Raw genomic sequence first — 18329 nt, forward strand, 5'->3', positions numbered from 1 at the left:
GACAATGTTGAACTTAATGAGGTGAGTTAAACAAGCACTTTGCGTAAATATATGCCGTGAACTTTCATATAAATAATGTGGGAAGCTGCAGGTGTCCATGCAAATCTAGAAAATAGCGTAACATCGAAGCAGGATAGCTAAACAAGAGGATTGAGATAAGTTTGGGTATACAGCAAGAGCGTGGGTGTTGACCATAAAGCACATCAACTACAAAAACTGTATCACAGTTACACCGTGAAACTCCCATCATGAACGAATTGAACGTCTATAAAAGTGTGCTGTGCTAAGTATGTAAACCTGCGTTAGCAAGAACGTTGCGCAGCCGTGACTTAAAAACAGGAACGTAAAAACTAAACCACTCGTTCAGGATGTTGTTACATTCCCTGTACTTACACTATCTGATCAAAAGTATCCGATCACTTGTTAGTGGACATTAATATGGGCGTGTCCACCATTCCTTTACGACGTATTGAACTGGAGACACTTTTAATGATGAGTCTGAAGGTCTGTGGAAGAAAGCCAGTCCGACCTTCCTCAAGAGCAGAAAGCGGACAAGGCTGTGATTTTCGACGCTAGGCCTGCAACTAAGTCGACGTTCTAATTCATTCCGAAGCCGTTCCATAGCGATCACGTCTGGACTCTGGAAGGACAGGAATGTTATTGTCCACAAACCACTGCGTCACACTTGCTGCACACCGTTCTGTAAACTCTATTCATATCATCCCACATCTAGCGTTTCCTTAACCACAAAAGGGGGACCACACCCTAAGCACGAAAAACTATCCACACCGTAACACAATCCCACCGTATTTCATTTTTGGCACAGTATGTGATGGCAGGTCACGTTCTCCAAGCATTCCCAAACCCAAAATCTTCCGTCCGACGGCCACAGTGTCTAGCGTGATTCATCGTTCGAAATCTTTCGTTTCCGGCCACTGTCCAGTGGCGTAGCCCTTCACATAGCCTCAAGCGTCGCCTAACAGTGAGTACCAAAATCTGTGGCTTATGCGAGTTGCTCGACCCCTGTACCCATTCCTTTTTATCACCCTACGATCTGTCGTGTTAGCTAGAGTACTGGTAGCAATCTGAAACTCACAGCCTGATTACACCTGCTGATTTCAGTGGTTTTTCACAACCAACCTCCGGAATGTTCGATGGTTCATGTCTGTCAGTATATGAGGTCTGCCTGGCCTCTGTTTAGTTGTTGTTGCTCCTTCGCGATTCCACTTCACAAACGCATCACCAACGTTTGATTTGGATAGCTTTAGAAGTATTGAAACACTCTCGTTGATGTGTTACTGATGTGAGCAGTGTTGCGGCTCGCGTTGGTGCCGTTGGTAGGTTGGCATCGTGTCATAGGGATAGCGACGTCTCGTTTTCTTCTCGTGTTTACTGCCGCCACTACGTTTGCTAGCATTATCTGTCCGCGAGTGGGAGCAGCAAAAATGGTTCAAATGGCTCTGAGCTCTATGGGACAACTTCTGAGGTCATCAGTCCCCTAGGACTTAGAACTACTTAAACCTAACTAACCTAAGGACATCACACACATCCATGCCCGAGGCAGGATTCAAACCTGCGACCATACCGGTTGCGTGGCTCCAGACTGTAGCGCCTAGAACCGCTCGGCCACTCCGGCCGGCTGGCAGCAGCAGCAGTTATCGATATCTAGTACCCTAGTACTATCTTCGGAAGTGTTTTCCGGGTTGGGTGTGTCGGGGAGTCCGGTTGGGACGGAGCAGCAGTGAAGTCCGACAGCGCGGGGACATGCCTGAACCGCTGGCAGCACGCAGGCACTGCCGGATCGAGGGGCTGTAGTTGCGAGGGCCACAACCTCGATGTCCACCAGACTCAGGACTTTTGAGTTGAGTGAACACTAAACCAGTAGTGAAACCTCCACTATTTTGAGATCTCGCCGTTTGTTCGGGCGTAGCTGCTCGCAGGGTCGCTGAGACGAAGAGCAGTGAGTGGAGTGTTTGGACTTGGCGAAATTAATTAGACACCCTCCACTTGTTATTATTAATCATTGAATTCCTTTTGTTTATTGATGAAGTTCAACCAGCTGCATTTTTCTGCCTAGTGGACGCTAACGCTCCGGTTACCTGCCCTGGAGGTCAGCGTATTTTCGCGACAGTGTACCTTTCCTCGCCTTGCGGCTGTTGTCCGGTAAGGCGTGTAGTTCGACAGCCTCCTTGATTGTGGTTAGGATACTTGTTTATTTTGGAGAACTTTGATCGTAGTGTGTCCTTCTGTATGTTCTAAACACCGGATTCTGGAGATGCAGTGCTGTTGGCTGGTTCCGCCTTGCTTGGGTTATACCGTCGTTGTATTGGTTTTCAGATGTTAGGTAGATGTTGCAAGACCGTTGGTCTACGTTTAAGCTGTCACTCGTTTGAGTTGCCATCCGGATAAGTGAATGCAACTCTTGGCTGTCCATCTCATCGTTTGTAAAGTTGAGCGACTTTCCCAGATCGATCATTGGAGCACTGTCTGAGGGCCACTTCTGTCTTGATTTGGTCAGATTGTGATGACTGTCAATAAGGCCTTCAGCCGTGAATGCAATTTGTCTGTTAATATTGAAAATTTCATGATTGTCCTTTTTTATAACATTTTGGTATCTCTTGAAGAAGTTTAATTCGTTATTAAGAATTTGCTGTCCAGGCCTCCAGCTGTCAAATTGTTTTGTGAGTTATTACTATTGGGGCCTTCTCTAGGGATGGTGAGAGACAACATCCGACGCCAATGCCTCACCATAAATCCGGACATGCTTTACAGTGCTGTTCACAACATTATTCCTCGACTACACGTATTGTTGAGGAATGATGGTGGACATGTTGAGCATTTCCTGTAAAGAACATCATCTTTGCTTTGTCTTACGTTATGTTAATTATTGCTATTCTACATCTACATCTACATAGTTACATTACAAATCACAGTTAACCGCCTGGCAGTAGGTATATCAAAAGACCTTCACACTCATCTACGAGGCCTGTTCAGAAAGTAAGCTCCGATTGATTGCCAAATTGAAACCACAGTGAACATCAGAAATGTTTTACTTGTAACAATTAGCTACACCTTTCAGCTACTTCTCTACGTAGTCGCCGTTCTGACTTAGACTTTTGTCATAGCGTTGTACCAACTTTTCAATAGCCTCATCATAGAAGGCAGCCGCCAGTGCTTTCCGCCAATTCTCCACGCTGGCCTACACCTCGTTGTCTGTGTCAAAATGTTGTCTTCAAAGACAGCGGTTCATGTGACCAGAGATGAAACTCAGGGGGAGACAATTGCGGACTGTATTGTGGGTAATCTCACATTTCCATTTGAAAACGATGCAGGAGCATCTTCATTGCCCCTGCAGAATGCGGCTGAGAATTGTCTTGAAGAAGAAACAGCACGACAGTTATGTAATGTTAGCTGCATAGCTTCAGGCGAAATTTCTCACCAGGCCCTCGTACTTGGCGGCAGACACTATTTTCTAGACATCTTTACGCACTCACTGCGAGCTCAGAAATGAGAAGAGCGACGTGATGCTAACTGGGGTTATACTAGAGACACTACCCAACACATCTGTGCAAAGCTTTATCGGATTTTCATAGTCGTTTCCATTTCGCGACCGATCGGAGCTTACTTTCTGAACGCCCCTCGTATTATTCCACTCAAGAACAGCGAGCGGAAAAAGCGAACACACGTATCTTCCCGTGCGTTCTGATTTCCCTTATTTAATTATGATAATCGTTTCTTCCTATGTACGTCGGCGTCAACAAAATATATTCGCTTTCGGAGGAGATAGTTGGTGATCGGAATTTAGTGGAAAGATGCCACCACCGCGAAAAACGAGTTTGTTCCAATGATCTACACCCTAAATCCTGCATCATGTGCGTGACAGTCTCTCTCTCTCAATAATACAATACGTGCTGCCCTTTTCTTGAACTTTCTCGATGTACTCCGTTATTCCTATCTAGTAAGGATCCTATACCGAGCAGCAGCACTCCGAAAGGACAAGCGTAGTGTAGGCAGTCTCTTCAGTACACCTGTTGCGTCTTCTAAGTGTTCGCCTTCCCCACAACATTTTCTGTGATCATTGAAATTTAAATTTTTCGCTATTGTGGTTCCTAGGTATTTAGCTGAATTTACACCCTTTATATTTGGTTAACGTCTCGTGTAACCAAAGTTTAATGGATTCAGCATGAATTTACGACTCACGTATTGACTTCACACTTTTAGGATCAATTGACTGTTTTCGCACCATACGGATATCTTATGTAAATAGTTTTGAAATTGGTTTTGATCTTCTGATGACTTTAGAAGACGATAAATGATTGCATCATCTACAAACAACCTACGACGGCTTCTCAGAGTATCTCCTAAATCGTTTATAGTAATAAATAACAGCAGACGGCCTATAACACTTACTGGGGGAACGCCTGAAATGATTTCTTTTTTACTCGATGACTTTCCGTCAGTTACTACGAACTGTGACCTCTCGGACGGAAATCAGGGATCCAGTCGCATAACTGACACAATATTCCATAAGCAGGCAGTTTGATTACAAGTCGCTTGTGAGATACGGTGTTGGAAGCCTTCTAGAAATCTAGAAATGCGAAATCGATTTGAAATCCCTTGCCGATAGCTCTCAACACTTCGAATGAGTTAAGAGCTAGTTGTGTTTTAGAAGAACGACGTTTTCTAAATCCGTGCTGAGTGTGTGTGTCAATAGAGCGTTTCAGAATGCTGTAGCATGTAGACGTTAATAACGTGAGCCTATAATTTAGTCAATTACTCCTTTTGCCTTTCTTGAAAATTGGTATGACACTTGCAACTTTCCAGTCTCTGGGTACGAATCTTTTGTTGAGCGATCAGTTGTATATGATTGTTAAGTATGGAGCTATTGCATGAGGATACCCTGAAAAGTACTTAATTTTTAAATAGTCTGGAACTGAAGACCTGTTTTTATTAAGTGGCTGAAGTTGCTTCACTGCTCCCAGAATATTTGTTACTAAGTCACTGATGTAGAAAGTTGTTCTTGATTCGAATTCTGAAATGTTTACTTCGCTTCTTTGGTTAAAGAATTTCAGAAGGCGGTGTTTAGTAACCCTGCTTTAACAACACTGTCATCTTTAGTATATCCATTACCATCGCGCAGAGAGGGCATTGATAGTGCCTAACCACTAACATAATTTACATACGACCGGGATTTCTTTCAATTTTCAGCCAGATTTCGAGACAATGTATCGTCGTGAAAACTATTACAGGAATTTCGCATTGAAGTCCGCGCTAAATTTCGAGTTTCTGTAAATATCGCAAATCTTGCTTTCCCTTACATTTGGTAGGCTCTTTTTCTTACCTCTTTTTTGCTGTTACTATTCCTCTACTGAGATCACAATAATCCCTACCACATTTCGTGAAATCTAGTGGTCAATTCACAATTATATAGGGAATGCCGGATACGTTTGACCAGATGGTGTACAGCTGGCTGTTCTTGTGCCACGCGGTCGGCGAAGTGATTGAGTGTGCTAACAGTGTTCAAGAATATACCTTTTAGCGTTTTGCATGGTGATTAGACATTTTTGAGTCAATTTAGTTACGAAGACTTGTGTGCATGTTTTTGGCCAAATATTTGTGAACAAGCAACTGAATGCGAGCAGGTGCATAACAGTGCTGCAAAAGTTATAAATTATTTCGTCACAAATCGATGAATATTTATCTGATTGACGATGCAAACAGATCTGAACTTGTAAGTAACTGATCTTTCGGCCTAGTGGCACGAATTCATGGTATGCTATTCCATTAACATAGAAGAACACGTTGAGCATAACCTTCACTTTTGACAGCACATGTCAAACTGTTTTCGGTCTTGGTGATCCAGAATGTATGTATGGAACGACCAACCGTTAGTCTCGTCATTTGCGTAAACCAAAGTTACCGACCTTCATTTAGCGACTCCTGACAAACTTACATTCGCTGCTGTTTCAGGCCGAAATTTAATTTTTTTTAATAAATTTTGCTGTCACACCCTTCATATCCAGACCATTCCAAAATACTTTCATGCGTGAGGCCATTAATATCCCAACATCATCAGCGATGTCTCTGTGATTCGGAGATCGTTCATAATTTGCTTCCCTTTTTTCACGATTTCGTCGGTTGATGTGGCGGTGCATTGAGGGCGCTCGGCATCCTCCTTTTACGGCATTCTTCGAAACTTTTGTACCACTCGTAACCAATATACACATTTTCTAAAACTTTGCTGCTCACTGTTCCGTTCTGACATAAAAATTTAATACAAAATTTCTAATTCATTTTTATACAAAATAAATAATCACAGGTACCCCTAAAATATATGTAAACATTTTGACAGATGACAGCAGGATAAATATTCGATAAGGCTAAAACTGTACAGAAGCGCTTCATACACTTTAATCGACATGGAAACGGAACGATTGCTTTAATCCAGGGCTTAACAACTGGCCGGTTTAGAGCGTGAGTACTCGCGTCTGCTCAGGCACGTGCTCGCGAGCAGGTGCTAGGTCGCGGAGTAGGGAGGTAGGGGAGGGAGGGGAAATGCGCGCGCACGTTTGGATAGGGCCGCAGCGTGCCTATAGAATTCGCGCCGACTTTGTAACGTTTAAAGTACTACGATCAGCTCTAACAGTCACTTCGCTGGTTAAGAATCATGTCAAGTCGCCGTTGTGTAACCACAACCATGCTTTTGACTTCAACTCCCATTGGGAGGAATTGTATCTGTTTACAGAAAAAGATGGTGTTGCAAAATGTTTAGTATGTCACAAAACGCTGAATTCTTTTAGGAAATTGAATTTGTAGCGACATTATATGTCGTACCACGCGAAAGACTACGGAAGTGGAAAATGTGATGGACCAGATCGTGCACAGGAAGTTATTAAACTTAAAAGGAAGCTATCCGAAGAAGATCTGGACGACGAAGAAAAATCAACTGAGGCAGCTCTCAGAGTGAGTTACAAAATTGCTTTGCTTTTAGCAAAATCCCTGCTTCCTATCACTGACGGCGATTTAATAAAAGAATGTTTGGTAGTTGCCGCGGAACATTTGTGTCCATCTCAAGTTGAACAGTTTCGGAATGTGCCATTATCTAACATGACCATTATGTGTCGCATACAGAACATGGCAGACGATGTCTAGAGCCAGCTTGCAAATATCTGTAAAGATTTTATGGCGTATTCTCTGTCTCTGGACGAAAGTGTTGATATCACAGGAACAGCGCAGCTTACCATATTTATTATAGGTGTTAATAGAGATCTTCAGGTGAGGGAGGAGCTCCTCGATGTAGTAGCCATGAAGAACACTACAACCGGAGGTGATATTTTAAGTAGTGTTGAAAAAAGTGTTGAAAATATAGGATTGTCGTGGAATTCTTTAGTTTCAGTGTCTACAGACGGTGCACCAGCTATAACAGGGAAAAAAATCAGGTTTCGTTGCGCTGTTGAAGGAGAAAATGCAAAAACTGACCGTGCCGAATGAAACAAGGGGCGTTCACTGGCTGATCCACCAGGAAAACTTATGTGCAAAGAGTATCACACTAAAAAATGTGATGAGTGTTCTTTTTCGAACAACCAATTATATAAGGAAGCATGGGCTACAACACAGGCAATATAAAAGCTTTCTTGAGTATGTAGAAAGCCAGTATGGTAGCCTGCCTTATTACAGCGAGGTCCGCTGGCTTAGTCGTGGCGAATTATTAACTCGATTTTTTTGCCTATTAGATGAGATAAATATGTTCATGGGAATAAACAATATGTGTGTTCCTGAATTGAAAGAGCCTTCATGGAAATGTGATCTCGCGTTCTTAGCAGATTTAACTAGCCATCTGATTGAACATTTCACTACAAGGTAAAGATCTGCTGATTACTCATTTCATAGATCGAATACGAGCTTTTAAAATGAAATTGACACTTTGGGTAAGTCAGCTGGAAACAGGAAATCTAGCTCATTTTCCTACATTATCATCCATGCAAGATGTTCACAAAGACTGTGAACGTTATTCACATGCCCTTAAGGAAGAATTTGATCAACACTTTCAAGATCTGACAGCATTAGACAGTGATTTTGATCTGTTCTCCTCTCCATATTCAGCGAATATTGAAGAGATTCGTCATGAGCTGCAACTAGAAATTATTGACCTGCAGTGTGACAGAGAATACAGAGACAAATTTCAGAGCAAGAAAAACATTTTGGAATTCTACAGAGGTTTCCCTCAGGATAGACTTCCTCGTTTGCACAAACTGGCGGCTACAATAATATCAATGATCGGTTCCACGTATGTTTGTGAACAACTGTTCTCTGCAATGAAATGTAACAAGACGCGCCTGAGAAACGCATTGTCTGATAGAAATTTAAACGGCACGCTGCGCCTAAAATGCACAAGAACAGTTACTCCGAACATAGACGCCATTGTAAAGGGCAAAAAGTACAAGATAACCGAGAACCCCACACTTCAGTGACACCTTTTATTGTGTAACAGTTCACAAATTAATATGAATGTAGAGGCATACACTAAGCTAATAAAATTATGTGGCACGTGTACATTCTCCTTTATTTGTTTCACTTGTCGCAGTAATAATTCGTGAGTGATATCCCTGCAGGTGGCCGTGGATTTACAATGACTGGCGGCAGCTGCTGTGTGCCCCACGTGACTCTCCCCACTCTCCGCTCTGGTCCGGTAGTGGGGGTAGCGTGCTCGCACTGCTCCGTTCTCGCGCCTTGCTGCTCACAGCTTTCTCCGCGAGCACGTATGTTGTGAAGCCCTGCTTTAATCGGACAAAAATAAAAGGCAAAATTACAAAATTCCCCAAAATTTTTGAACATACCGCGTCTTACGGCGAGGATCAGTGTCACACTACTTCGAAAAAGCTGTCCCTCATACAGGAATATACGATTTTCGTTGTGCGACTGTATTTGCGTTTCTGGAAACCCTGTAGGAAATCATTTCCTTCATTGACATGTACCATCAAACTGGGGTGATTTCTCACGAGATGTAGGCAACTGCTGTATTACACAACCTGCATTAAATGTTTTCACTGTAGAACGAGAGTTTTCTAAACATTCGTCTGATCTAGATATTTGCCCGATGCATATATCCAAACACATACATTGTGAGAAAAGTCGTGGATAGCGATATACATATCTACAGCTTTTATCACGTACACAAGAGATAAAAGGGTAGTGCGCTGGTAGAGCTATACCTTGTACTGCGATGATTCATGTGAAAAGATTTCCGACGTGACAATGGCCTCACGATAGGAATTAACAGATTGTGAACGCGGAATGCATGTTGGAGCTAGACGCACGGGACATTACATTTCGGAAATCGTTAGGGAATTCAATATTCCGAGATCCGCATTGTGGTGTCACCGCCAGACACCACACTTGCTAGGTGGTAGCTTAAATCGGCCGCGGTCCATTAGTACATGTCGGACCAGCGTGTCGCCACTGTCAGGATCGCAGACCGAGCGCCACCACAAGGCAGGTCTCGAGAAACGTACTAGCACTCGCCCCAGTTGTACGGACGACATTGCTAGCGACTACACGTACGAAGCCTTTCTCTCATTCGCCGAGACACAGTTAAAATAGCCTTCAGCTAAGTCCATGGCTACGACCTAGCAAGGCGCCATTAACCATATCTGCAGAGAGTCTCACTTGTATTATCAAGAGAAATGTACCACAAAGAATTAAAGTTAAGTATACTAGAAGCTCCGTTCTTTTCTTTATAGCTTTCATCACGTATCCTGTTTCAGACTTAACGCAAGACGGCTTGAGTTGACGCGTGCCCTTTCGGCTACCTACCTCCCTTGTGTCTAGACTGTCTTGTCTAGACACAGCACGCATTGTCAAGAGTGAGCCGAGAATACGAAATTACCGGCCTTCCTTACCTCTTACCATGGACAACTCAGTGTCTGACGTAGAGTTGTCAGTGGTATCACACAAGCGGCAATGCTTGAAATAACGACCGAAATCAATATGGGACGTACGACGAACTCAATCAGTTAGGTCAGTGCGGCGAAATCTGGCGTTAATGGGCTATGGCAGCAAACGACAAACCCGAGTGACTTTGCTAATAGCACATCGCCTGCAGCGCCTCTCCTGTTGTGGTAACCATATTGCTTAGATCCTAGACTACGGCAAGATCGTGGTCTGGTAAGATGAGTCGTGATTTCAGAGCTGATTTTAGGATTCCAGTGTGGCGCAGACCCCACCAAAGCATGGAGCAGAGCTGTCAAAAAGGATTTGTGCAAGCTGGTTGTGGCTCCAAAGTCGTGTGCGCAGTCTTTACATGGATCGTTGACTCGAAATGGTAATTTTCCGCTACGTTGAGCCCATTTGCAGCCATTAATGGCCTTCATGTTCCCAAACAACGAAGGAACTTTCGCGGATGACAATGTGCCATGTCACTGGGCCGTAATTGTTCGCGATTTCTTTGAATAACATTCTGGACAATTGAAGCGAATGATTTGACCACTCAGATCACCCAGCATGAAACGCATTGAATGTTTTTGGGTCATAATCCAGAGGCAGTTCGTGCACAAAATACACTACTAGTCGTTAAAATTGCTACACCACGAAGATGACGTTCTACAGACGCGAAATTTAACCGACAGGAAGAAGATGCTGTGATATGCAAATGATTAGCTTTTCAGAGCATTCACACAAGGTTGGCGCCGGTGGTGACACCTACAACGTGCTGACAGAGGAAAGTTTCCGACCGATTTCTCATGCACGAACAGCAGTTGACCGGCGTTGCCTGGTGAAACGTTGTTGTGATGCCTCGTGTAAGGAGGAGAAATGCGTACCATCACGTTTCCGACTTTGATAGAGGTCGGATTATAGCGATTGCGGGTTATCGTATCGCGACATTGCTGCTCGCGTTGGTCGAGATCCAACGACTGTTAGCAGAATACGGAATCGGTGGCTTCAGGAGGGTAATACGGAACGCCTGCTGGATCCCAACGGCCTCGTATCAGTAGCAGTCGCGATGACAGGCATCTTATCCGCATAGCTGTAACGGATCGTGCAGCCACGTCTCGAGCCCTGAGTCAACAGATGGGGACGTTTGAAAAACAACAACCATCTGCACGAACAGTTCGACGACGTTTGCAGCAGCATGGCTCTAAATGGTTCAAATGGCTCTGAGCACTATGGGACTCAACTGCTGTGGTCATAAGTCCCCTAGAACTCAGAACTACTTAAACCTAACTAACCTAAGGACATCACACACATCCATGCCCGAGGCAGGATTCGAACCTGCGATCGTAGTGGTCGCACAGTTCCGGACTACGCGCCTAGAACCGCGAGACCACCGCGGCCGGCGCAGCAGCATGGACTATCAACTCGGAGACTATGGCTGCGGTTACCCTTGACGCTGCGTCACAGACAGGAGTGCCTGCGATGGTGTACTCAACGACGAACCTGGGTTCACGAATGGCAAAACGTCACTTTTTCTGATGAAACCAGGGTCTCTTCACAGCATCATGATGGTCGCATCCGTGTTTGGCGACACTGCTGTTAACGTACATTGGAAGCGTGTATTCCTCTTCGCCATACTGGCGTACCACCCAGCGTGATTGTATGGTTGTATGGGGTGCCATTGGTAACACGTCTCGGTCACCTCTTGTTCGCATTGACGGCACTTTCAACAGTGGACATTTCAGGTGTGTTACGACCCGTGGCTCTACCCTTGAATCGATCCCTGCGGAACCCTACATTTCAGCATGATAATGCACGACCGCATGTTGCAGATCCTGTACGGATACAGAAAACGTTCGACTGCTGCCCTGGCCAGCACATATTCCAGATCTGTCACCAACTGAAAACGTCTGGTCAATGGTGGCCGAGCAACTGGCTCGTCACAATACGCCAGTCACTATTCTTGATGAACTGTGGTATCGTGTTCAAGCTGCATGGGCAGCTGTTCCTGTACACGCTATCCAACCTCTGTTTAACTCAATGCCCAGGCATATCAAGGCCGTTATTACGGCCAGAGGTGGTTGTTGTGGATACAGATTTCTCATGATCTATGCACCCAAATTGCGTGAAATTGTTATCACATGTCAGTTCTAGTATAATTTATTTGTCCAATGAATAACCGTTTATCATCTGCATTTCTTCTTGGTGTAGCAATTTTAATGGCTAGTAGTGTATTTCGCTTGTAATACTTTCGCAACCATGAACGGAAACAGAGGCCATACAGCTCAGCATTTCTACAGGGGACTTCCCGTGACGTATTGAGTCTATGCTACGTCGAGCTGCTGAGCTACGCCTGGAAGAAAGAGGTCAGACACGGGATTAGAAGGTGTCCCATGACTCTCGTCACGTCAGTGCATGTTGCCACTGTACGAATAGCTCAAAATTTTTCGTCATTTAATTGTAGCTGAGTAGAGCTTCTGCCTTTGATCCAAGTGGATGGTGGTGACTCACGTATTACGGAGGATTAATTTCATGAATGTCGTTATGCAAGTACATACTGAGACAAAATATTATCACCGCCTGCAGCGTAGCTTGTCGGCCCATCTTTGGAACATAGCACTGGAATAATTATATGTAACAAGCATTCAGTCATTGGTGGGTTTTCTGAGATACCAAACGTGTACGCAAAGGTCACGCATTTACCTCGAATCACGGGCCGGTGGTCTATGTACACCGACCGTACCAATGTGTTCACATCCGCTTCAGATCAGGCGAATTCAGTGGCCATCAATGTGCGTTCACCATCGTGCTCCTAAAACACAGCCGCACGATTTTAGCCTTACGACGAGAGCTATTATACTCAGTCGCCGTCGGGACAACAGTGTGAAGGGACGCGACAGGACCGCAGTTATTTTCACGTAGACCAGTGCTGTCGTGGTGCTTTCGATTAGAGCCACTGGTGCCATCTCAACCCAGATGAAACCTGGCTGACGGCGTACCGGTGCACGACCATCGTTCTGGTACAACATGAAGCGTTATTATTCCGACAACCCGCGTCCACTGCAATTGTAATTGAAAACCATATGTATGCCAACGGCCTTGTCGCAGTGTTAACACCGGTTCCCGTCAGATCACCGAAGTTAAGCGCTGTCGGGTTGGGCTAGCACTTGGATGGGTGACCATCCGGTCTGCCGAACGCTGTTGGCAAGCGGGGTGCACTCAGAGGTTGTGAGGCAAACTGAGGAGCTACTTGACTGAGAAGTAACGACTCCGGTCTCGTAAACTGACATACGGCCGGGAGAGCGGTGTGCTGACCACATGTTGTTGTTGTGGTCTTCAGTCCTGAGACTGGTTTGATGCAGCTCTCCATGCTACTCTATCCTGTGCAAGCTTCTTCATTTCCCAGTACCTACTGCAACCTACATCCTTCTGAATCTGCTTAGTGTATTCATCTCTTGGTCTCCCTCTACGATTTTTACCCTCCACGCTACCCTCCAATGCTAAATTTGTGATCCCTTGATGCCTCAAAACATGTCCTACCAACCGATCCCTTCTTCTAGTCAAGTTGTGCCACAAACTTCTCCTCTCCCCAATCCTATTCAATACCTCCTCATTAGTTACGTGATCTACCCACCTTATCTTCAGCATTCTTCTGTAGCACCACATTTCGAAAGCTTCTATTCTCTTCTTGTCCAAACTAGTTATCGTCCATGTTTCACTTCCATACATGGCTACACTCCATACAAATACTTTCAGAAACGACTTCCTGACACTTATATCTATACTCGATGTTAACAAATTTCTCTTCTTGAGAAACGATTTCCTTGCCATTGCCAGTCTACATTTTATATCCGCTCTACTTCGACCATCATCAGTTATTTTACTCCCTAAATAGCAAAACTCCTTTACTACTTTAAGTGTCTCATTTCCTAATCTAATCCCCTCAGCATCACCTGATTTAATTTGACTACATGCCATTATCCTCGTTTTGCTTTTGTTGATGTTCATCTTATATCCTCCTTTCAAGACACTGTCCATTCCGTTCAACTGCTCTTCCAAGTCCTTTGCTGTCTCTGACAGAATTACAATGTCATCGGCGAACCTCAAAGTTTTTACTTCTTCTCCATGAATTTTAATACCTACTCCGAATTTTTCTTTTCTTTCCTTTACTGCTTGCTCAATATACAGATTGAATAACATCGGGGAGAGGCTACAAACCTGTCTCACTCCTTTCCCAACCACTGCTTCCCTTTCATGCCCCTCAACTCTTATAACTGCCATCTGGTTTCTGTACAAATTGTAAATAGCCTTTCGCTCCCTGTATTTTACCTCTGCCACCTTCAGAATTTGAAAGAGAGTATTCCAGTTAACGTTGTCAAAAGCTTTCTCTAAGTCTACAAATGCTAGAAACGTAGGTTTGCCTTTTCTTAATCTTTCTTCTAAGATAAGTCGTAAGGTTAGAATTGCTTCACGTGTTCCTACATTTCTACGGAATCCAAACTGATCTTCCCCGAGGTCCGCTTCTACCAGTTTTTCCATTCGTCTGTAAAGAATTCGCGTTAGTATTTTGCAGCTGTGACTTATTAAACTCATAGTTCGGTAATTTTCACATCTGTCAACACCTGCTTTCTTTGGTATTGGAATTATTATATTCTTCTTGAAGTCTGTGGGTATTTCGCCTGTCTCATACATCTTGCTCACCAGATGGTAGAGTTTTGTCAGGAATGGCTCTCCCAAGGCCATCAGTAGTTCTAATGGAACGCTGACCACATGCCCCTCCATATCCACATCAAATGACGCCTGCGGGCTGAGGATGACACAGCGGCCGGTCGATACCTTTGGCCCTTCATGGTCTGTTCGGGAGGAGTTTAGTTTAGTTTTTAATCATATGAATGCCTAGTGTCCATTCTTTCGGACATGTCCGTAAAAACACTCAGAATCCGCAGCTGTGACACATCTAATGTAAATTGAAGGTGGAGGCGAGAATAAAATAAAAGAAAGGGAGACGATCCCTGCTGTCAGATGTATCGGGACATTACACAGAATCAGCGGGGACGAGTGAAAATGTGTACAGGGCCGGGATTCGAATCCAGTATCTCCTGCTTACTAGTCAGGTGCGTTAACCACAGCCCCACCTGGGATGCAGCGTTACAGCCACTGCACGGACTATCTCGGCACGCCCGAGAGCCGGTTCACACTCACATCGAGCGCCACCTATCCGGAGTCCCTGTCCATTTCCTCCGTGTTCGCTACTCTTGAGACTTCCACAGGAGGGCAGACGTATTTGTGCATCCGCACAGTAGAAGCTGGATCCGTTGCCCAGTCAGGCTAATCAATTATGGGACGCTTCGTGCCTGTTCTTTCGCACATCTCAGAGTAGCGAACATGAAGGAAATGAGCAGGGACTGCAGGTAGGTGGCGCTCGATGTGAGTGTGAATCGGCCGTGAGGCATGCAGAGATAGTCTACGCAGTTGCGATAACGCTGTGCCGCAGTGGTTAACACACTTACCTGGTAAGCAGGAGGTCCTGGGTAAGAATCCCGTTCTTGTACACATTTGCACTCGGCGCTGCCGATTCCACGCAATATCCCCAGGCAGCTAACAACAGTCTCCCATTCCTCTCCTTTCTTCCCCTTTCCTCCTTCATTTTACATGTAATTCGTAATTTCACTAACAGGCAGACTTCCTCTGCTTCAGAAGGTGCTGATCTGTGTACTCTAAGAAACTTGTGCCTGGATCTGCATTGCATTGCATCTGAAATCCCTGGGCTAGCAGGAAAGAGCGGATGTGGAAGGGGGCGAAAATAAGTTACTGTTATTTGCAATCAACATACAGGGTGTTTCAAAAATGACCGGTATATTTGAAACGGCAATAAAAACTAAACGAGCAGCGATAGAAATACACCGTTTGTTGCAATATGCTTGGGACAACAGTACATTTTCAGGCGGACAAACTTTCGAAATTACAGTAGTTACAATTTTCAACAACAGATGGCGCTGCAAGTGATGTGAAAGATATTGAAGACAACGCAGTCTGTGGGTGCACCATTCTGTACGTCGTCTTTCTGCTGTAAGCGTGTGCTGTTCACAACGTGCAAGTGTGCTGTAGACAACATGGTTTATTCCTTAGAACAGAGGATTTTTCTGGTGTTGGAATTCCACCGCCTAGAACACAGTGTTGCTGCAACAAGACGAAGTTTTCAACGGAGGTTTAATGTAACCAAAGGACCGAAAAGCGATACAATAAAGGATCTGTTTGAAAAATTTCAACGGACTGGGAACGTGACGGATGAACGTGCTGGAAAGGTAGGGCGACCGCGTACGGCAACCACAGAGGACAACGTGCAGCTAGTGCAGCAGGTGATCCAACAGCGGCCTCGGGTTTTCGTTCGCCGTGTTGCAGCTGCGGTCCAAATGACGCCAACGTTCACGTATCGTCTCATGCGCCAGAGTTTACACCTCTATCCATACAAAATTCAAACGCGGCAACCCCTCAGTGCCGCTACCATTGCTGCACGAGAGACATTAGCTAACGATATAGTGCACAGGATTGATGACGGCGATATGCATGTGGGCAGCATTTGGTTTACTGACGAAGCTTATTTTTACCTGGACGGCTTCGTCAATAAACAGAACTGGCGCATATGGGGAACCGAAAAGCCCCATGTTGCAGTCCCATAGTCCCTGCATCCTCAAAAAGTACTGGTCTGGGCCGCCATGTCTTCCAAAGGAATCATTGGCCCATTTTTCAGATCCGAAACGATTACTGCATCACGCTATCTGGACATTCTTCATGAATTTGTGGCGGTACAAACTGCCTTAGACGACACTGCGAACACCTCGTGGTTTATGCAAGATGGTGCCCGGCCACATCGCACGGCCGACGTCTTTAATTTCCTGAATGAATATTTCGATGATCGTGTGATTGCTTTGGGCTATCCGAAACATACAGGAGGCGGCGTGGATTGGCCTCCCTATTCGCCAGACATGAACCCCTGTGACTTCTTTCTGTGGGGACACTTGAAAGACCAGGTGTACCGCCAGAATCCAGAAACAATTGAACAGCTGAAGCAGTACATCTCATCTGCATGTGAAGCCATTCCGCCAGACACGTTGTCAAAGGTTTCGGGTAATTTCATTCAGAGACTACGCCATATTATTGCTACGCATGGTGGATATGTGGAAAATATCGTACTATAGAGTTTCCCAGACCGCAGAGCCATCTGTTGTTGAAAATTGTAACTATTGTGATTTCGAAAGTTTGTCTGCCTGAAAATGTACTGTTGTCCCAAGCATATTGCAACAAACGGTGTATTTCTATCGCTGCTCGTTTAGTTTTTATTGCCGTTTCAAATATACCGGTCATTTTTGAAACACAATGTATATACTTTATTTCTTAAAACACAAATCACACAAGCAAGAACCGAAATTTAATTTACATCGGCTGAAGGCCACATCGAAAATCCAAGGCACAAGGACTAAGCAAGGAATTGAGGTACAGGAGTTCTTCTGGAGGTTCCACTTCTTCAAAACAAAAATTTTTATCTTCAACATAGATAGGCTGAAAGCCTTAGCTTAAATTTTTCCCATAGAACTCGGCTGAAGGCATCACATTATTCAAGCGCAGTGTTACAGCTTAAGGCCGAGACAAACATTTTCAAAGTTTAATCTAAATAGGCTGAAAACTCGGCTGAAGGCCGCATATCAACAAAACAATTTAACGGCTTAAGGCCTAGGAAGAAGAGCTTTCAATTTGAAAAGGCTGAAGGCCTTATCTTAAAATATTTCGTGTAAAACTCGGCTGAAGGCCTCATACTAAAGAATAACAATCTTATGACTGAAGGGCTAGACAAGGATTTTGAATTTTTAATTTAAGAGAGATTAAAACTCGGCTGAAGGCCACACACCATGCAGAAAACAATTTTATGGCTTAAGGCCTAAAGGGAAGAGCTTCTAAATTTTAACTAAAATAGGCTAAAGGCTTTATCCTAAAATGCTTCACATAACTCTCGGCTGAAGGCCACATACGAAACCCAAACAATCTCACGGTTTAAAGCCCAGACAAAGAAATTTCGAATTTTTAATTTAAGCTGGAAAACTCGGCTGAAGGACACATAATAACTAGAAAATATTTCTTTCGGCTTAAGGACTACACAAAATTTTTCAACTTTTGATCTGAAAAGGCTGACAACTCGGCTGAAGAGCACATACCAACTTGAAACCAATTTACGGCTTAAGGCCTAGGCACAAGGAATTTTCAGTTTTAATTCTGAAAGGCTGAAACTCGGCTGAAGGCCACATATCAAACAAGAAACAATTTTTTTAAGGCTTAAGGTCTAAGAAGAAAAGCCTTGCAATTATAGTAAGCTAAAAGTAGGCTGAAGGCCACACAGAGTACTT

The 18329-nt window shown here is 44.4% G+C and overlaps 1 long non-coding RNA gene and 1 pseudogene across 1 annotated transcript in view; one reads left to right on the forward strand and one right to left on the reverse strand.

Moving 5' to 3' along the window:
* LOC126234786 (uncharacterized) overlaps positions 1–18329 on the reverse strand; it is a 514880-nt gene that overhangs the window by 262148 nt on the left and 234403 nt on the right. The window lies entirely within an intron of this gene.
* On the forward strand, positions 13020–13137 carry LOC126238486 (5S ribosomal RNA; annotated as a pseudogene).

This window comes from Schistocerca nitens, chromosome 2, assembly GCF_023898315.1.
Source record: "Schistocerca nitens isolate TAMUIC-IGC-003100 chromosome 2, iqSchNite1.1, whole genome shotgun sequence".
NCBI lineage: Eukaryota > Metazoa > Arthropoda > Insecta > Orthoptera > Acrididae > Schistocerca > Schistocerca nitens.